The sequence below is a fragment of the Cygnus olor genome, chromosome 19, assembly GCF_009769625.2.
Source record: "Cygnus olor isolate bCygOlo1 chromosome 19, bCygOlo1.pri.v2, whole genome shotgun sequence".
Classification (NCBI taxonomy): Eukaryota; Metazoa; Chordata; class Aves; order Anseriformes; family Anatidae; genus Cygnus; species Cygnus olor.
The window spans coordinates 1942168-1963180 of NC_049187.1; the positions used below are offsets into that span (position 1 = coordinate 1942168).

Sequence of the window (21013 nt, forward strand, 5' to 3'; positions counted from 1 at the left end):
CTCAGGGAACAAGGCGCAGCTGGCCCCACAAAGATGGGCAGATATGGGAATCTGGGAAGCTGCTGCTGCGCTTCTTTCTTGCTCTTTGCTCTACTCGCGCTTCCCCCAAGGCTTTCACCAGGAAGGAAAGCGTGCGTCCCTGTGGGGACGTAGCACAGGGCGGAGCGTAAGGCTTGGGGATGCTCCTGGAGCTTCACCGCAAGCTTGGGGAAAGTTCTTCTGCATCACTTGAATCAGCTTCAGAGTGAAGGTGGCTCTCCAGGAGCTCGTTCCCGTACTTCTCTTCAGAGCTCCTGCTCTGCTGGTGGCTCCTCTCCGTGGGAGCGCCTGGGATCTGTGAGCTGGGTGTGGGGAAGTGCTGAGACATGTCCAGAATCCAGAAGTGAAGAAAATACTGTCTTACGTCCAGGTTACTGCTCTCACCTCTTTAATGGATTCCTTTTCCGGATGGTGCTCAACTTGCAGCTCAGAGCTTTCTCTTACATTCTTAAGAGCCTGCTTAAAGTGAAAGAGTTTGCACAGAAACGTGAGTGCTCGCAGGCTGCGGAGATCCAAAACGTGATGCTGCAGTGAGGCGCCGGCAAACCGTCCTGGTGTCTGGAGCTGTGTGGGAGGAGAGATGGCTTCTGGGCTGTGTGACCCCAATGGGGAGAAGAGCAGCTGGGGTTTAACAAACTGGTTAAAACCGTATAGGCCCCCAAATTCTCAGGAGACATCTCTGCTTTCCTAGAAGCTTCCTTTAACAAGCTGATTTCTCAGGCTGATTGCTTGCAGATGAGCTCATGCAGTGTGTTTTGTAGGGAAAGAATCTGAGCTTGGGCTGGGGAGCCAGGGAGCTTTAACACACCAGTCACATGCCCAGTGGCCTCATGGCACACACAAAACACTAGAGGCTGTGAAAGAAAACACTAGAGGCTGTGAAAGCAGCCGTCTTCAGGACGGCTTTGTGCTCCAAAAAGAGCTTGCTGAATATGAAGCGTGCCAAGGGATGCTCCTGAGCGCTGGGTCCTGTTGCTTGGACAGCAGCAGGAGAGCGAGGAAGTATTTCATCTTTCCTCAGCTCTGTTTCTCTCTTTAGCGTGTGGGGCGCTGGGCTAAGCCCAAGCGAGGGAAAGCTCTCATCTGCCTTAATTCCCCGGCCCTTTTTCTGCTGGCGTCAGCAGAGGAATTTGTGTAGGATTGATGATATTTTTGCTCTTAATGCATCAGAACCTAGTGAGCAGCGAAGCCTTAATGCTAGCATTGTGCTGCGGGGGATCCCGCAGACCTCCGGGCCCTCTCCAAAGGGATGTTTTCCACCTCTCTCGATAGCAGCCGGGCTGAAGATGTCCTTACTGGGAAGACCTGCGCTTCCAGAACCATCCCGGGCATGGTTTAAGGATGTTGAGAGTTACATAAAGCTTTTGTGGGGTGGTGGTGAGTGGGCGCTCCCAGCGAGCGGAACGAGCTGAGCTTTGTTGCCAGTAGCTTTAAGCACAACCTGTTCTCACAGGCCAGGTGGGAAGGTAACCCTTCTGATGGGTCTCCTTGTGCCCGGAATGATTCCCTCTTCCAAGTCAAGGAAGTACTACTTACACAAAGCTGTTTGATCTGGGGGGAGTTTCACTGATACTGATTACGAAAATGGGAGCTGAGGAGCTCCTTGTTTCCAGTCTCTTAAAAAATAAAGTTAGACTAGGCAGGGATAATTTCAAATCAAAACCTGAGATCTGACGGTGGTTTATGTAACTTGAAGGCAGGCGTGCAGAAGGCAAGACGCATTAAACCAGCTGACTCTGCACAGCGCTGTTCTGCCTGCAGTGCAGCCTGTTCTGTGGGTCGCCTCTGGGAGCTTTTGCTGAAACAAGTGGGAGGAAGTCGGCCCTCCAGGTGGGCACAGACGTGGTGGCACTGCTCATGTGTCACTTCTGCACGTCCGCTCCTCTGGAGCTCCGTAGACGTTCTCCCCAGGGCATACCTGCACATGGATATTTCATAGAGCTGCTTAGGGTTCTCGTGAGCATGTAGTACAATGCAAGTTAAAATACCTGCTTTGTGTCATTGTGTTTTATTTTCTAGATAAAATCATTGTGAACGTGACTTGATTTGGTTCCATTTCCTTCTGTACTGCCTAATAATCCCAGGATCATATATATATTTTTTTTTTCTAACGGAGACGACTGGTAAAGCACTTGTTGCTCTGGCTGATTGCACTGAGGTTGTTTATTTTTCAGAGCAGCTCGACCGTGTCTTCCTTCACGCTGCTCCTGGACGGGATCCTGCTGGCCTGGGGGCGGGCTGGCTGCCCACCTGGAGACCGTGCACACGCATGGGAGGTGCGGGTCTGTACCCGAGAAGCGCTGCCCAAACCTTGGTTTGCCCGTGGAGCATTAAAACGCCCGCCCGCTCAGAACTGGTGCTCGCAGAACGCGTGAGCGAGGAATTAACTGGGTGGGGTTGTCCCAAAATCTGGGTTTGGGGCCTGTCTGCTCCTAAGGCAGCAGCAGCTCTCTGGGTGTTTGCTTGGATGGGCTCCCAGCGTGGATGATGCTCTCCTGACCTGGTTTGACTTTCCTTCGTGATGCCTGGGTACCGAGCCCAAATCTGCCTGCAGAGCCGCGGGGTCGGGAGAGCCTGACACGAGGTGGCAGGGGGGTGGCGGTTTTGGATGTGCCATGGTGATGGAGGAGAGGGCGAGAGGAGGGAGGGACAAAGCAAACAGTCGTGCTGCTTCCCGAGGATTGTCGTACATCCTGAGCCTGCCAGCTGCGATTTGGGAGCCAGGAGAAGAGGGCGGCGTATTCTCTTCCAACCAGATGAATTTATGCAGCGCAAATGAAAAGCGAGTTTCTCTGGGAATAGCATTTAAGGTGTAAAAGTGTCCCACCCATCAGCAACAGAGAGCTGCTGAGGGGTGAGCAGAGGCAGAGCTGCAGAGCACGCTGTCTTTTCAGCCTTTACTTTTCCTTGAAGGCTGAGAAGCTGGGCACGTTCTGCTGCGTGTTTCGTTTGGTGCTGGTCTCGGTCACTCGTGTTGTGTTCTTACTGAGAGCTAACGCTAGCCAAGCTTCAGGTTTCATCACCCACCCGTATTACTGTTGTGTTATTTCACTTGTGCTCGTTTGTTTCTGCCTGTCAAAGCACACTCACAGGCAGAAATAGCTGGGGTACTGGTCTGAAAACGTCAGCCTGTGGTGGGTGCCTTTCCCTGCGCTCAGGGCTGCCCCGCAGCAAGAAGCCGTCACACCTTCGTGCTGGGGAAGGCGATCGGCCAGGAAGATTTCCTTCGTTCCTGTGTTTGCAGAGGAGCTGAGTTGGGGCTGCCTGTGAGCACAGGCGTGTTGTGAGCTGCGATATTGTTGGGGCTGAGGCGTGGGCCACACGCTGTGACCCAGCAGGTGAGAACAGATCTCAGGCTCGCAGCCAGCTTCCTCGCTGCCCCCCCACGGGGGTCCCAACGCTCTGAGCTCGTCCCGCGCGTGTTGCTTTGCAGTGGTGTGTTTCATGTTGGTCCGGATTGTGATGGGTACTATTCAAGTTGGTCTATTCTCCCACGTGCCCGGTGACAGGACAAAGGGGGAATGGGCTGAAGTTGCGCCAGGGGAGGTTTAGGTTGGAAGAACTTCTTTACTGAAAGGGTTGTTAGGCATTGGGATGGGCTGCCCAGGGAAGTGGTTGAGTCACCATCCCCGGAGGTCTTTAAGAGACGTTTAGATGTTGAGCTTAGTGATCTGGTTTAGTGGAGGACTTGTTAGCGTTAGGTCAGAGGTTGGCCTGGGTGATCTTGGAGGTCTCTTCCAACCTAGACGATTCTGTGATTCTGTGAAGTAACCCCACTCCACAAAGTATCCTTCCTCCTCCCATCAGCTTGATGCCATCCATCCGCACGGCTGGCAGCGTCTTACAGCTTCCCCTGCGTGTCAGAGCAACCTGGGCCCGGCTTCATCCCAAGTGGGCAGCCCCTCGTGCAGGCGTGCTGCCCTCTTCCCAAGGGCTCAGCCCCCCGCCTTTAGCAGTGGCTCGGGCTCCCGTGTGGCATTTTTGGCCTCCTCCCAGCACTGGAAGGACACCGAATAGCAGCAGTGCCTCTGAGACCTCCCCAGAGCACGGACTTAGCGGGAAATCACTTTGCTAAGTTGCTGCAAACTTCTTGAGAGCTCATGGCCGCCTCGGTTTTAACTTGTGTTCGTGAAGTCTTGCGAGCTTTTGCACTTGAATGCACAGCTGAAGTTAAATGCCAGGAAGAAATCTGTTATGGCGGGTGCTAATTTGTGCTGGGACAGTCTGACGCAGTGTGCTGACCCCATCTGAGACCTGTGCGGCGCATCGAGGCACGGGCACTGGTACTCCAGTATCCCTGCCAGGACACGGTCAGCCCAGACTGTGTCAGTGCCGACATCTTCGTTAACCGGGCCTTTTAATTTAATCTAGAGAGATCTCTCCGGAGAAACTCGATGCGAGTCTCTCAGAAAGCTGCTGGCAGTAATTCCTCTGCCTCTTCGCCGCCGCTATCACAGAGCCGTGGAAATACTGGTTGGAGAGGACATCTGGAGGCCTTCAGCCTGACCTCCCGCTCGAGGTGGGACCGTCTCCAGTGTGCGATTGACTCAGCCGTGGCTTTGTCTGGCCAAGTCTTGGAGACGTACGGGGATGGAGCTGGGTACTGCACCGGATCAGCTTTTATTTGCTTTAGCTTGAGAGCCGTACCTACTGAACCGCCCTGCCGCGTGGGTTATGCGTTTAGCTTTGAATTACCTCATCCTGCAGGTTTCAGTGCCTTTAAGTGAGCTGTTCGGAAATGTCCCAGTAGGGCTCGCAGCACAACGAGTAATGAATCTGAATCCTTCTGCCTTTTCCGTGCTAGTACGGGAAATGTGAGCCCATCCTAGTGCTGCTTCCACAGAGAAGAAGCCAGGGCCCCGCGTGCGGTGGTTTTCTCATGTTTGCACGGGCTCCAGCAAGTGAGGCAGCACGTGCAGGATGTGTCCCATTGTTCACAGGAGCACAAGGCTGCTTGCCCCTCGGCACCAGAGGGGCGCTGGGCTCGTAGGAGGTGTGGGCTGAGCGCGGGGCACATCCCTGGCCCCAAGCCGCGCATGGGACCGGGTGCGGGCCAGCTGTGAGCCCAGGCCGAGGCCACACATACACAAGGCGTGTGGTTGCCTTTCATCTGCCCTCCTCAGCCCCTCGAGCTGGGAGGGGAGCGTTTTCCCCCGGGTTTGCATTTATTTCAGAAAAACACCAGGTCATGGGTTGAGCGTGCCTGCTGGAGCGCACATCTGAGTCGCCCGTCACGCTCCCGAGCGCTAACGAGAGCAGAACGGCTCTCAACATCTGAGGAGTAAACTTGCCTCCAGAAATGCCACAAGCTTCTGGAAGTCAATGAATGGCATGTAGCGAGGCCAGCCCAGCGGCCTCCTGTGTCATCTGGGCTGGGCTGGTTTCTTCAGACAGAGCTGGGGATTGCAACATCCCCGTGCTGGCTGGGGCCGGCGGGCCTCGCTTGGGAGGGGGGTGGCAGAAACGCCGGAGCTGCTGGGGAGGTGAAAGAGTCCCTAGCCGGGGCTGTGCTGCTGGGCTGAAACGTGGCTGTGTCCCTGGGCTCTGCTGTCCCCGCGTGGAGCGGGGCGGTTGTGGAACGGTGTGCGTGCTCACGGCATGCAGGTGGGGGGCCCGTGAGCTGATCGATCTCGGTGGCTGCGATCATCGTGCTGTTCTCTGCTCTGTGCTCACCTGGGGCTCGATGTGGTGCTCCTGCACACGTGAGGAGCGCTACAGTGCTGTGCAGCAAGCAGCAGTGAGTTTGGGTGGGTTCGAAGCTCTGCCCCTGCCAGCAGAGAGGCCAAGGGGTGTCCTGCTCGCCGAGAGCCTGCCCGGGCCTTGTCTTGCATACCAGGGGCTGTGGAAAGGGCCGGGAGCGCTGGCGTCTGCTATCTTCTGGTTGTCTGAAGGTGATGGTCCTTGCTGAGGAATCGCAGAAATGTGGCAGGCGACTGCTGCTGACAGCTGCTCCGTACGGAGCCTTGGGCCAGAAGTGCAGAGGTCAGGCTTTGGCCGCAGGGTCAGGAGCAGCAGCTCTGCAGGACGTCAGCAAGAGGCTGGCTTCGGCTGACAGCTCGTGTGTGCTGACCGGCTCAGCCGTACGCCGGTAACTTTTGCAGGGGTCCGTCCCTGGGCCTCCTCGCTGGAGCTTAGAGCTGGTGCTTACGGTTTGTGGTGGCTTCTGCTTGTCTTCTCCGTGTCTCTGGGAGAAAATCTCCGGTGACGGTGGCTGATCTGGAGCCAGACCTGATAACATGTTCAAACATCGGCCTTCCTGGTGAAACCTGCCCAGCGCAGGAAATGTGGAAAACTTCTGGGCGAGAGCAATGGAGGTGGAGAAGCATTGCTGCAGGTGTTAGCAGGGCTTCTCCCCGGCGGTCCTGCGAGCTGTGCAGCCCCCTCTGCTGCCGGCACTCCCTGCACCTTCCCTGCTCCGACCTCGCTGCGGAGCTGGAGGGCAGAAGGAGCTGGCGTGCTGTGCGGGGGAAGAACGTGTGAGGACAATGCTCGGAACATCGGATACTATCTAGTGCTTAAAGCAGAAAGGTCAGCTTTGAAAGAGGCCTGCTGCCTGCTGAATATATCCGCTTGTTCCAGGGATTAGGTGTCAGAAGCGCGGAGCAGAAGGTTACTGCTTGTGCGAGCGAGCAGAGCCCTTCCCTGCAGCAGCAGCGATTCTCTGCAGCTCTCGCAGGACGCTGGAAGGTACTTGGCTCGCCCCGCAGACGAGAGCGAAGAGGCTGGAGCCTGCTTGGGCAGGTCCCGGTGTCCAGGGATAGGGAGGGGGGTCTGTTTGCAGACAGTGTTTTTCTCTGCCCCTTTCTGACGGCTCAGTTGGCAAAGAGGGACAGGGAGAGTGTTTACAAGCGTGTCTGTGCTGAGCGCTGCTCTACGCCGGGAGTTTACTCTTCGTCTGGATGACGTCTTCGCTGGGGCTCTGTCCCTACAACTGCAGCAAACTGATCTCACTCTGCGTGTTCTGACCTGCAGGTGTAAGTACGCACAACTTTCCATCTCTGCTCTCACCCCTGTCTTTGAGGCAGCCCAAAACGTGGCAGCTGGGGCGTGTGCTTAAAGACAGGGCACATGGGAGGCTGCTGGGTGCTGCTGTTCGGATCTTTCATGGTAGTGTTAAAGCTCCGAGTGTGCCTGGGGAGGGTCTGTCCCGCATCAGGTGTCCACATGTCACCACGTGCGCTGCCTTGTCCTGTCTGAGCCACCTTCCGTTGTCCTGCAGCGCAACTCTCAGCGGCATGTCGTATGCTGCAGTGGCTTGGTTTTTTTTTTTTTTGGAGGTATTTTTTTTTTGGAGGTTGCCTCCCATGCTTCTCTGTGCCAGGTTCTGCTCCTCCTCCCTCTCTTCGCAGGTGGGAGGCAGGTGGTGGCTCTCCTCGCAGCAGAAGGCTGATGCTGGCAGAGCTGGGCTGAGCTGAGCGGCCCTTTCCCCTGGGGTCGGACGTGCTCTCGCGATGGAGAGAATATCTGGAGGTATTCGAAGCCCGCCTGGTGCCATCCTGTGCCATGTGCTCTAGGTGATCCTGCTCGGCCGGGGGTTGGACCTGATGATCTCCAGAGGTCCCTTCCAACCTCGGCCGTTCTGGGATGCTGTGACAGGTGGGGACGGGGCTGGCTTTCACCACCCCTCGCTGAAAGAATAAGCAGCGCAGCTGCGTGCAGGCCTGACCCCTCGGTGGGGCTGTCCCTTGCTCAGTTCCCTTGTCCGTGCTCAGCCTGCAATGGCTCAGGTGAGGCCCTGGTCCCGTCTGACAGGAGGCGCTGGTGCTTGCCGTGGCCTTTTCGGGAAGGGCAGGCAGCGGTCCTGCCAGAGCTGGGCCGGGGGTGACTCAGAGGCAAGGGACACGAGGGGCCTGAGGCAGAGCCGCTGCAGGAGGGTGGTGGTTTGTGCCTGGCACACAAAGACTTCAGGCTCTACTCCAGTCGGTTTTTTCCTTATTCTCACTTGGACACGTGTTCCTGTCCCACAGCTGGTAACTGTGGCTGCCTTCTGGCCACAGCCATTAAGGTCTGGGGCATCTCTCCTGGCTTCATTTCTGCAGCGTGATTGTGCAGCTCCTCTTCCCGGGGAGCTCTGGGCTCAGTACAGAGTCAGATATTCAACACCATCGGTCTGTCTTTAGCTGTTTAAGTTGCCTTCACTTAGCACCAAAACGCTCATCAGTGTTCATCCATCTACTTCCAGCACTACCTGGTCAGGCAGTGGCCCTGGGATAAAAACTTTCCGATTTTGGTGCAAACTGCTCAGTTGTTCGTCAGCCACGAATTTCAGATTCCTTGCTTTGTTGCTCAGACTCACCTGAGTATAGCTGTTGTTTTTGAGCACTGGAAGAAAAAGCTGGTTTTAAGCCTGCTGAAACATGTCTGGCTTGTAAATAATTAACGGCACTTTCAAGGCATTTTTTTTTCCATGCTGTGAGACCACCTTTTATCTCTTCTGACAACGCTCTTGAAATATTTCTGGGTTGCAGGATACCACGTGGGCACCATGAAAGTAGCCAAATTGTCCCGTATCAGGATAAACAAGCTCTTGTGTCTAAATCTGTATATGGAATTGAAGTATCTGCCGATCGGTCTTCCTCTGTTAATTGCTCTGGTCTTTGCTGAAGCCAAGCACGATCTGCTGGGAGCTGAAAATGCCAGCCCTGGCCTGAGCTGGCTCCGCTTCCTCGCAGCCTGGAAACCTGCTCATGCTGCAGAAAGCTGTTCTGTGCAAAACCAAAACAGGGTCTGTTGATGTTATTTCTAGTCCTTTGAGAAGATGACTTACTGGTCACATGTGCTGCTATGAGGTCATTAGGAAGTCTCTCAAACACACAATTTGAGAAGCGGTGATGCTATTGCAGAAGTATGCTCCCTCTGCGATGTGAGATGCGAAACGCACTGCAGTGCTCCAGTTTGTAATAGCTTTGAGTGGGATCTGTTATCGTGCATATTTGGGTCCGTTCCAGTGAAGAAGGAAAAAAAAAAGGGGCTGTTTTCTGCTTTGCTTTATGCCTAGGATTGATTAGGGAGCGCACACGGCGGGATAAAGTTACATTTCAGAGGGCATCCAGCAGGGAGCCTGTTGCTGCGTCGAGGCGCTGAAGGCAGGCGAGGCCAAGTGCAAGATCAGCGGATTTCTTTGTGCCTCTGCGGCGCCGTCCTGCCCCTGGGAAAGGAGCTCCTCAAACCCACGGGCAAGCCAGGCCCCTGCGCTTCCTGGGGCTGTGGGGGTGTGGGAAGCTTTCGCCAGCCCCTCGATGCTGGTTCTGGGGTGGGCATCGGCTCCTGTGCTGTTACTGGTGTCCCCCTTGGGTTCTTTGTGCTGGATGCCCCGAGGTGCCCTCTGCCACTGACTGCTCGTGGTCCTGGTGGTCCCGGCGTACCCCGAGGGCCTGTGCCCAGCTTTTGGGCCACTTGCGGTCATGCCGACAGGGCAGGCATCCATATTTTGGCAAAACTCATCCGAAGTGTTTTATCTGAATCGGTACCACCCCCTTGGGGTGGGACTTCCCAGGCCCGGAGAGGTCTCGTGTCTGTTCATCTCCAGCCTACGGCTCATCATGTGCTCCCGTCCCAAGCTGCAGAAGAGCCCTAGGGATTGTCCCCTCATCCGAGCTGATTAGCGTGCTAAAACACAAGAAGAAGAGTAAATAGTTTTCTGTTCTCTGTACAGAGGTGGATTGTGTGGCTGAGCGGGGGCAAGGAGGCAGGGAGGAAGATGGAGCCAGGAGGCATCTGACTTGCACGTATGACCACGTCTTTCATCTCGCAGCTGCATTTTCCAGCTCAGATTTGGTGTGGGCACAGTCTGGCTCATGGCTGCTGCTTCTCTTCTCTTCGAATACTCCAAATACCTGCTACTTTTGTTCATGCTTCGCTGTGATTCCTCATTGAAGCCTAATGTAGCGTATAAATCTTGGAAGAATGGGCTGAATCGCTCTGCTGCCATCTGTGCTTCTCAGCCTCCTGCTGTGGAATCCCCTTGAGTGTCACCGCACACAACACCAGCATCTGCTTCCAGCATCCTGCCCAGCTGCCGCTCGCCCAGAAGGACGCCTCCCTCTGCTGGGTGTCTGAGCGGGACGTGGTGGCCCTGTCCCTGCCTTGTGGCTTCCTCGCTGGAGGGAGGCCAGCACCCACATTTCCCAACTGACGAGCCAGCCAAGCACTTCTGCTCTTCCACCTCCCTCTGCGGTTGTATCCCTGCTGCTGGCCCCCTAGCAGTGGGATCGTACCGGTGACCCCAGGTGACGTTCCTCTCAAATCCCAGCAGCCTCCATCACCCAGGTGAGTTTGGGCCCAGCCTGCTGGGGGCTGCCACACTGCGGGGCTGTCCGGTGGCTGCAGCAGTGGCTTTGCAGCTTCACACCTTGCCCCCCCAGCCCCCGGAATCGATTGCATCTGGAATGGGTTTCTGAACACACGAGTGGCGACGTTATCTTGCCGTGGGACCCCTGTGCTGTTGCTCTGGCCCCCCAGGCCAGCCTCCCGCTGCGGAGGCACCAGCTCCTCGACTTCTTGCTCCAGCTCCTGAATCAAGCCCATGTACCCGCTCGCTCCCACGGTCACCGCGCTGATGCCCTCGTCCCAAAGGACTTGGTACTGCAGACATGCCGTGGCAGGGTGCCACCTGCCTGTTCAGCCTCTGTGCAGTTCCCTCGTTTTGTCCCTGCTTCAAGTCCCAGCAGTGCCAGTTCTCCTTGGTGTCTCTGCCCGGGGCCCTCTTTAGTGCAGTCCCCTCTGTTCTTCCTGCTTTCAGCAGGCATTTAGAGGTGTCTGATCATATAGCAACAGCAGCACGCTTGGTGCCCCAAAACACGAAATCATAGCAGTGGCCTTGTGTTCTGTCACCCATCTCCGTGTGCCCCTTTCCCTGGGGCTGTGCTGCTGCTGCTGCTGCAGACCCCGGTCCCGTTGCCTCTCGTGGCAGAGCGCAGGAGTGGCGGTGCTGGCGCTGTTGGCACCAAACAGACCACGAGGGCACCAAACACAACAGCTACCTTACAGCCTTTGAGCAGGCGGGGAGCTGTGAATTCCAGGAGAGCAGGCTGTGCTGGCGACGTTGTCCTCCCCTGGGAAGGAGAGGAGGGGTGTGGGCAGCCCCATGTCACTGGTGGGGTTTAAGCCTCCTGCTGGCCGTGCCAGGGGGCAGGACCGGGAGACGGGCGCAGCTCCCCGTGCCTCCTCGCACCTCCCCAAAGCCCCGGAGCTGTGGGGCAGAGCCCGGCCGTGGACAGGGGCAGCGGCGCGAGGTGGAGGAGCGATGCTGGGCAGCGGCGGTGATGCCCCCCTCACCAAGTGCCACCTTCTGGTAACTTCATATTTTCTAGCGAGCCCGGTTCTGCGGGATCCCAGCGCTCGCAGGGCCGTAGGGGTGAGCAGCTGTGGCAAAGCTGCCCTGACCCCGGTGTTGGTGCTGGGCTCTCCCTCCTTTGGGGCAGGCTCCAGCAGCAGCAGGCCAGGTGGCGGAGAAGCCCCCTGCTCTGCTCTTTGCCTGCAATAATCCTGTCGGCCGGGCTTCATGAGTGACTGGCTATGCCTTTGCTTTTTACCTTTCCCCCTTTCTCCCCAGCGGAGGGTTTTGAGCGCGGGCAGCAGGCTGCGGTGACGTCTGCGCCGGGTTTTTCCAGCGAGCGCAAGCAGCCGTGTTAAACAAGAAGGTGCAAGCTGGCTCTGCGGTGCCGTGCCGGGGCCTGGCTTGCCCCTGGGACTACATGGGCCCTGCTTCCTGAGCAGGAGAGCTGCTTTATGTTGTGGTTTTACTAAATGAATTCAAAGCTTGGCCTCTCTCCAGGCAAAGCCTGGGCCAAGTGCCAGCAGAGCAGCCCCTGGGGAGAGCGCTGGAGCGAGGAGGGGCCAGCGGAGCGGGGAAGAGCGGAGGAATCCAAGGAGGCCGGTTTGCCGAGCAAACAGCTCTGTTTCCATCTGCTCGGCCGGGAGTTGCTATAGGAACTGCGATGATAGAGGCAGGGCCATCTCTTGGGCCTGTCTGCGTCTCGCGGAGGGAGGGAGGAGGGAGGAGTTGCTCAAGTTTGAACATATCATGTGTGCTGGTGGAAAGTTGCAAGGAATGTCGAAACTACAGCCTGGCTGGGTCTGTGGAGCCCAGCAGCCCCGCTGCAGTCGTTCCCCGCGCTCGGCAGCCCCCGAGTGAGGCAGGTAGGGTCCTTCCAGCGTGGCTCAGCTCTGAACTCGCTCCTGCCAGCTCTCCCCCGGCGCCTTTCTGTCCCAAACTGGCGAAACAGCCAGCTTGCTGGGGGCTGTAGGGGTGGCAGAGCTGGGAGCTGAAGGCTTTTGGCTCTGCTGGGAGGGTGCTGGGAGAGAGGCGGTGGGATCTCCGTGCCCTGTTTCGCTTCCCATGGCTGCGGGGGGATTCGCGGCCCTGCGGGTATTGCCGCAGCGCTGCGTGCCCAGGGCCCTCTGGCATCTGGGCTCTCTTGCGCTTGATTGAAACGGGGAGCTGGCTGGTGCCCTTCCCCGGGACAAAAGCCCTTTCTGGGGCTGGGGCTCTCCAGGCGAGCCCGTGCTGTTTGAGCTTTGTCAGTCGTGCCTGCGTGAAGTGCTGCGGGGCGGGTGGCGAGGGGGATGCACAAAAGCCGGGGCTGGCAGCAGCTCGCCCGAGCCCCGCGGCTCCAGCCCCGTGCTCTGCTCCCGAGGAGGTGCAGACCTCCCTGTCCCCTCCTGATGCACCCACTGCATTTTTTTGTTCTCACTGTAAAACTTTTCAGGCTCACGTTTAGCCTGAAACACAGAAGTGGAAGCATGCAGGAAGCAGCTCCTGTGAATCCTTGTTAGGGTTAAGCACGGGGCTTTCCAGTAGCAGCCGCCCCTGGTAAGTCTGATTATTTCCCCAGTAAACCCCCTTTTTTCAGGTGCTGAGCACTTTCCAAAATAGCCCCGTTCCCACTGGGGCATTCCAGGGTCGCTCTCAGCTCTGTGGGTGTTTGTTTTAAGAGCTTTAGCTGAAATTTCATCCACCTCTTTTTGGGTCCTAGAGGATAATCCGTTTAAAAAAAAAAAAAAAAAAAAGGCGGACAGTGTTGTTGTCTTTTGAGAGGCCGCACAACCAGCTGCCCAAGACCTCGGTGTGATCTCCGTGCACAGACACAAAGCTTTCTGAGCTGGGGCAGATCGCAGCCCACCTCCTTGCACCCAGCCTCGTCTCGGGCAGTGCCTGCCTTATGCCCGGCTCCACGAGAGCTCGGCCGTGGCCACGGGGAATAACCTGCCCCTGGAGGAGAGCTTCCTGGTCGTGTTAATTACGGGCCTGCTTCTGCCTGCCTGGATGGAAACTTGCACCCAGCGCACCTTTCCTTTTACTCCGCTAATGTAACTGCAGATGTTCTTATTACAGAGATCCACTTCCAATATTTTAAGGAGTTACTGCCACAAAGCAGCGCGGGAGCGTGTCCCGGAGGGTTAATGTGCATGGTATGCCATGGAATTTCATTTCCTCAACTTTAATTTGTTGTTTTTTAATTTCAGTTCATTTTCAATATGGAAAAGAGGTAAATGGGATCCTTTCTTTGGTCTAGACGTCATTATTCTGCATGTTTTATTTTCCTCGTGTGCTCTCGTATTTCTCTCCTCATTGCCTTAAACAATCCCAGGATTTTCAGGTTTCCCTACAGCTACCTGCCCTCTCTGGGTAACTGTGAAATCTTATTACTTCTCCGTGAGCTCCTGTTTCTGGTCCATCTTGAGAAAATTCGATCAGACTCTGCCTCTGTGCCTTTCCATGGCTGTGAAACGCTAGGAGAGCTTTTCCAGTGTTCTTGTATTTTCCTTTGTTTATAAACAAAACATTTGCTTCGATTGCTTGCAATACACTGTGGTGAGCAGAGATCTTCCCTGAGCTGTCTCTGGTCGTGCTAGGTATTTTGTTGGAACACTGAGCTCATTAAAATTCCACGAGAAGTTAAACTTTATCTTTTAGGGTTGCGCTAGTAAATAGTAAACCCAGCAGGACACGGTTAGACCTGCCTGAAAATCCTCCCGGGGCTCTGCGGGCTTGCGGCCGGGGTTCAGCTGATCGGTAAGGGCTGCCACTCGCTGCTCCCCCCTTTGCCAGGCACTTTGTAAATGACACTTTAAAAGCACTTTGCGTAGTAAACAAAGCTCGAAGAGCACAGAACAGCCACGTGCACCCAGGCTTCTTGTCCTCGGGAGTGCCGTCAGCCCGGCCCCTGGAGCATGGGGTGGCAGGGGCCAGACCCTGACCACTGCTGCCTGCACCTCGGAGTTGTTCTGCTCTGTGCCATCAGTGGTGGTAACGCTCGCTTCTTTCTGACGCTGGAAGAGCTTCCTCCAGTTTGGCCTCTTGTTGTAAACGCACGGCTTTGCACGCTTATAAATGTTGTGTGGTAAGGTTACAGCAGAGCTGGTGGTGCTCCTGGAGCTCGGGATGAGGGCACTGACAGGTGCGTGGGATTTCCTCCTCCTGAATGAAGGGACACTCTACAAAGCTCATAAAACGTAGCTCTTGGTAGTATTAGCATTTCTGCAGCGGTTTGATGCGAAGTAGATTGCCAGCTAAACTCGTCGATGCTCCAACGCAGTTTCTGTTTTCATTTTCACTGAACCATCCCTTATGTGTTTGGCTTCCACCCCTGTAAAACCCAGCAGATTCTCAGCCTGGTGTTGGATATTGTGCACTGCCGTATGCGCTCGTTTGCTTCCCTTCTGGTTTTGCAAAGAGCCCGGCCCGGTGATCGTTTCATCTTTTAATGCAAAGTGCTCTGCCTGGATTCTTGTAAAAGGTGCAGGTAGGCAGCCATTGCTGTAAGCTGGGTATTCGGGAAGGCAGCAGTTAATGAAGGCTGAAGATAACTGAAAAAGTACAAATGTAGCTCAGGGCAGTGAAAAATACTTTGATATCTGTGTGACAACAAATTTCATTGGTGGCGTTTATATAGAACTGTTGACAAAGATTTAAAAAACAAAGACGACAAATACCCCCTGATTACTTCTGTGTTGTTACTAGCAAAGTGTTCCCTCCGTTTGGGGAGAAGCTGGATGCTGTGCTCTCCTTCGTAAGGCTGTTGAAATACCTTCTGTTGCACTGGCAACGGGGGAGGCTGTTAAACACCAGATAACACTTCACAATCTCCGAAACTTGGGCACGACTGGAGCCTGCTTGAAGCAAATTGGCAAAACAACTTTCTGAATCCCGGCTGCTGGGGAACAAGGCTGGGAAGACTGCAGGGCTTCCAGAGTTTGGGAAAACATTAATGTTGGAGCAGTGCTTTAAAAGAGAGGGGGAGCAGGTGACCAGCAGGCAGCCGGGACTGACTGCAGGCCAGAGCGAGGTCTGGGGAAGCTGATGGGTTAGTAAATGGTTGTCAAATTAAAGGAGGAACCCACTTGGTGATCCACATGCTCCGATGGAAAGCAGATCCCGTCCGAAAGTGCTCAGATTGTGGTTTTTAATGAGATTCCTGCCCCGGTCGCCAGAAGTAGCCGGGCTGACATGACGTACCTGGACCCAACGAAGCTCTGCGGCGCCGCTCCCGGGAGGCAGCAGAGGCCCCGTGTTGGGACGGCAGTGGCAGTGGGTCCGCTCGCCCGGCGAGCTCGGGGCTGTGGTGCTCACACAGCTGGTGGGCGCTGGGTTGAGAGCCCCTCCTGGGGGGAGCGGTGGTGGTGTCTGCTCTGTGTCTGCCGTTAAGGTGCGCGAAGGTGGCGGTGTCCCAGTTCCCGTATCGCGGGTCGGTACTGCGTTGAGTAGGCTGATTTATGGTGCCGCGTGGTAGCTCTCAGAAATAGCTGGGAGTGGATCCATGCTGGCCATAGCTGGGGCTCCTCCCTGGCTCCGTGTGGGGCGAGCTCTGCTGGTCCCTGCTTTGCTCATGAGGAAACCACTGGGAGATGGAGGGAAATCAAACCAAGGCTGACCTCTCCTGTGGTCATTGGGGAGAAAATATTAATGAGCTTCGCCCTGAAAGTGACCTCGCTTGGGAGGCTGAGGGAGTGAGGGTGGCTTAGCCGGGGCAAGAGAAGGCTTTGGGGTACCAAGAGGAGGTCATAAAGAGCCTGATCCTCTTCTTGATAGAGGCATGTGGCAGGAGGGCTGGTAGTGATCACAGGTGGAAATAATGGGAAGGTCTGGGTTGGCATAAGGAGCAGAAAGCTTTCCCCCTGGGGACAGCCGAGCAGTGGAGGAGGCTGCCCAGCAAGGCGGGGGAGCCTCCATCCTTGGAGGATTTTAAGACCCAGCCGGCCAAAGCCCCACGCAGGCTGCTCTGAAATTGGTGCTAACCCTGCTCTGAGCAGGAGGGGGATTAGATGCTCTCCTGAGGATCTCTTCCAGCCCGAATAATTCTGTGCCTCGGTAACCTGATCCCCTTCTGAGTGCGAGTTTGAGTGCAGTTAAATAAAAGGTTATGGTGGAGCCCCTTGAGAACGTGGAGGGAGGAAGGTGGTTTAGATTGAGTGCTCTTAATACTCCATCTGTCATCTGTGTGGTTAACGTGTCATATAAAGGGCTGCTACGTGAGACTCGGAGTGGGAGATGGTGGGTCTGGGGAGGAATACTGCGAGCTTATAGTTGCTATGTTTTAAGGATTGTTTAAAAAAAAAAAAGTAAACCTCAAAAAAAAGAAAGGAGGAGGAAAAGAACTGGAGAGAGATGCCAGTGTAAAGCATAGAGTAGAAATGTGCGTGCCACGTGCTCTCCTGTGCCTGTTCTGCGTGGGAAGGAATCTCTGATGGGGACCAAGTGATCATTTTGCTTGGCCAAGGGGGAAGGAGATGATCAGAGCTTCGTGTTTGTGCCCATCCTTCGTTATTCTGCTGCTTCTCCCCTCCCAGCACCACCCAACACGCAGAGACCAGAGCCTACAGGTGGCTCCAGCATCTTGGGCACCTGCACGTGGATGGGCTCGCTGGGGACACAGGGTGTGCTTGTGTCCCTGGAGCAGGCACGGCTGGGAAGGGGACAGCCAACAGCCGGGGTGTTAGCGCAGCAAGTTGCGGGTCCTTATCTTTGGCTCTGCCTCTCTGGTTGTAATTTTGGCCCGGGTACCTCGACGGATTAAATTGCATTTGTTCCGTTATCCTTAAATCTGGTTTGTGACAAAGCAGTCGCACAAACCGAGGGCACCTCCTGCCCCTGGAACCAGCCCATGGGCAACGGGAGGACTGGTGGGGATCCAACGTGTGCCAGAACACCTCTCTCCTGGCTCTAGCTGTGGCACTCGTGAGGTTGGGTCCGCGGGCTCAGCCTTCTCCTAGTGCTAAGTAACCATCATGCATGGGTGACTGAAGTGTGTTTTTTCTCCTAAAATCATGCAAGAGTGAGGTGTCGCTTTCCTTTTCTGTAATGGCCTCATCAGATACTTGGCCACAGCATGGAAAGTGAGGTTCAGAGCCTCCTCAGCCTCGGAGCAGCCCCGTCTCACCCACCTGGAGGTGTGTGAAGACCTCCATGTCCTGCTCTGCCCCTGCCACACACCCGGCTTTGGGGTTCCTTCTGGGGACAGGCCTCCTAACACCACCTCTGGGGTCACACTGGGGCTTGCTACTCCTCCCTTTTTCTGTTACTGCCTCTTATTTCTCTCACGCACCTCATTAACCCAACCCTTTCACCTAAAGTCTGGCTGTTGTCGTCTGTCCGGCAGGGCCCTGCTCCGGACACCACTTTGTGGGGTCACTGCTCCTGCCCCGCGTTCCCCGCTGCACTCCCAACCCTGCTGCAGGGTTTTCACCTTGCCGACCATCTCTGGTACCTGCATCCAAGATCTCCCCTTGGAGCCTCACGTGAGGATCTTGCTGGGCCTGCCCGGCTCCCCCGTTAGTGTCCCCATGTTGATTTTGGTCCCTGTTGTGCTCAGTCAGGCCTGGTCCCACCCCACTGTCACACGCAGACCTCTCCTTGCGCTGCCTGCCTGACCCCAGCCAGGGCCGGCTGCCGGGGCCGCCCTGCGACTTCGCTTAAGGGGAAGCTTGTTGCTTGCTTGCCAGGCAGCCATCTTCTCAGGCCAGGGGTCCTGAGAGCAGCTCTGCCTTCCCCAGCCTCATGGCAGTTGTTTTAATCAGAAGACGCCGCTTTTCCTTGTGACTGTTGTCCCTGCACGCTCCTGGCTGCTGCCAGCTGGGTGGCAAAGGCACGGTCCTTGTTATGGGTGAGTGGGGGTGTGTAGGGAGGAGGTGACTGGAGCTTTAAGTCCTCTTTAAAAATCAATACAAGGAGCAAGGAAAAGTATTGGAATTGTAAATCAAGTGAAATGTTTCAAGAGGTGATCAGAATGCTTTCTGCTGAGCATTTTCCTCAGCATGTTTTGTTTGGTCAAACCGGAGCTGTACGGGCTTCAGGTGTGTGCTCCGGAGGCAGACTGCTGGGTTTTGGGTGGCTCAGATTAGTTCTGAGGCAAAGAGGAAAAACTCCACCATTGTTCTGGAGACACAAAACTGGAAACCACACCTGTTGGCCTTCAGGCTTCAGATATTGCCCCAATTAGTAGCTTTGCTGTTTCCTCCTTAAATGCCTTTAGGACTTGTGGCTGTAACGTCCAGGTACGTTGGATGGTCCTGGCCATTCCTGAACCTCCTCTGGGGATATTTCGATTTTTGGATAGATCCTCTTGCTGTACAGCACGCATCTCACGCACACCTGTGGGTCTTGGTCGTGACCACAGAGTGTCTTGGCACGGTGCTGGGCATCTCTAATGGGATTCCTGCAGCAAACCCAAAGGTCCCGCTCCGAGGTAACGATCTGCGAAGGAACCAGTTAATACAAATGCCTGCTTCAGTTGGGATCTAGAGAGGCTTGCAAACATGCCAGACCTCCGTAATGGATCTCTGGAGGGAGAACAGTACCTGGAGGAGCTCCAAGTCCCACCTTCTTCATGCAGATCACTAAAGAACAGCTCCCTCCTGCGCCGGCTGTGCCGAGGTTTTGCCTGTAAGCCCCACGCTGCGCTGGGGACAGTGCGGGGTCACAGCGAGCTGCTCCTCTGGGGAGGATGGATCGGGTTTTAGACGTGGTATCTGCTGGGTACGTTGGGAATAAACTGCCCTCCCTAGTGTTTCTTAGGGAGTTTTTCGGCAAGAAGATTTTTTTTTTTCCACTCTCACAATGATTGTAACAGGATTTTATTCTCCTGCAGCCAGCTGTTAGCAATTAGCAACTTGATCCATTCAGTCCGGGAATGGAGTTTAACACTTTCTTGCCTCTGTGAGGATGTTGCTAATCCTGTTTGTGCTGGTTTCAGGCTTGTGCTGTAGTGTTGGCACTTCCCGTGTACGTGGGCAGGTCATAAAGCAAAGCAGGGGACTCCAGTGCAGCTGAAGGAGCTAGGAAGAAAAGCGAGCTGTCTAGGCAGAAAAAAATCGTTAGGAAGACAATTTCCGAGCAGCTTGTACAGAGGCTGGTAGTTGGTGTACTCCTGTCTGTTCTGGCACGTGGAAGTGTGCAGTTGGGAAACCAAGTCTACTACCAGCTGAGATGCGGACTTAGCAAAAACTCAACATCAGCAGTTGTTCAAACAGTTTCCAATAGGAAGAGCTCCAGAGCGGGGCTGAGGTTCCTCTAAGTACAGGACAGGATCGAAAAGCGCTCTTAAAGCGTTCTTGGTGCCTTTGCTCGAGGCAGTGACAGCTGCAGGGACGAGCAGATAAGAAGTGACGTGGTTTGCTCCCTGCGTGCGGCTCCTCTCCTGGGACTCCCCCGTGGCCTCGGTGGTGGGCCAGGACCGGCCACCGAGGCCCAGCTGCTGGGTCCCTGCGTAGGGCTGACCTGCTGGGAGCATTTCTTCACGGCCACGTACAAAGGGGAGGATTCGTCTCACGTAACTGTGGCCCCCTGGGGGGTTTGAGGCTGGTCCGAGCCAGCCCTTTGGGTTCCCTCTGCCATCGCTGGAGAAAGCCGCCTCCTGAGAGGGTTCATCTTGCTTGTTGTGGACACCCTTGGGCACGGGACTGGAAGCAGAGGTCTCAGGGCCAAATCCAAAGCCAGCAATCGTGAGCACAGAACTGCAGAGGTGAGCTGCGGAGCCAGCTCTGAAGCTTTCCTCGTCTCTTCTGGAGAGCAGCCTGGCCTCCGGCCACATCTTCCAGTTTCAGCTTGCAGCTCCCCCAGCACGCACCACTTGTGTGTGACCGGCTGAGCTCCCCCTGCCTGTCATGTCCTGGGGAAGCCCCAGGCCCACGGGGTGCTGGCCGCAGCCAGCAGGGCAGGATGGGGCCGGCACCGCTGCTGCTCCCGCTGGCTGCTGGCGCGGTGCTTGGGCACTTGTGTGACCTACCTTGCTCCCCCCAGTTCCCTCTTCCCTCCCGTTATTTTTTACATTGATCGCTGTATTCAGGCGGCTAAATGACAACGTGATGGCAATACAATGGGTGTGATTTAGAACGTGATCTTTGCAGAGATGGGCATTAAATTACAGTGTTTGTTCTGTACCTGGTCAAATGAGATAATGTTGCTGCTTGTCTTGCACGTCGCATCTGTTACACTGCAGGAATATTGGTGGCTGTTCTCATAACCTGATAAGAGTTGTGCTAAGTTTGTCACCCTCTTAAAAGGCCAAATCCTTATGAGAAGACCTAGCAACTCTCCTGCAGCCACTGGAGCCCTGTGGTGGTGGCAGCCTGTCCCAGTGGGGCTGCGGGTGCTGAGCCACAGGATGGGTGCTTCTTCATCCCCACTCTGTACAGCTCCCCCTGGGCGGCTGCCTCCCTGCTGCCGAGCCCTTTGCTGGACTTTTGGATCAGACAGGAGGCCACGGCATTCGAGCACTTCAATCACATCTGGGGTTGCTCTGATTCCTTTTCTGCATCAGCAGCCGTCTCTTGTCCTCACCTGGCAATGTACGATGACTTTTGTTGCTCTTTGGCCATGCTTTCTCTTAACCCTGGCTGACCTACAAGGCACATTCCCAGAGGGTTTTGCTGGGAGCTGCCTGTGTCTGTACATGTGCCTGCTGCCCTACTGCTGGCCAGGCCCTTCCTAGGCGCTGAGGGCACGGGGCAGCGGGCTGCTCGTCCTCTGCTGTCT

General features: G+C 55.6%; 1 protein-coding gene across 10 annotated transcripts in view; it reads left to right on the top strand.

The window, feature by feature from the left end:
* LOC121057571 (discoidin domain-containing receptor 2-like) overlaps positions 1-21013 on the top strand; it is a 60695-nt gene that overhangs the window by 3874 nt on the left and 35808 nt on the right. Inside the window, exon 1 of one of the 10 annotated variants that reach the window (XM_040531956.1) lies at positions 2219-2410. The exons of 1 other annotated variant lie outside the window; for it this stretch is intronic. The gene's annotated coding sequence lies outside the window, so the exon portion shown is untranslated. Of the gene's footprint in view, positions 1-2218; positions 2411-2549; positions 2569-4536; positions 4559-6992; positions 7014-10289; positions 10309-12040; positions 12181-12834; positions 12854-19981; positions 20001-21013 lie in introns of those variants that run through there. 8 more of the 10 variants (XM_040531962.1, XM_040531958.1, XM_040531959.1 and 5 more) reach the window with 8 other exon arrangements.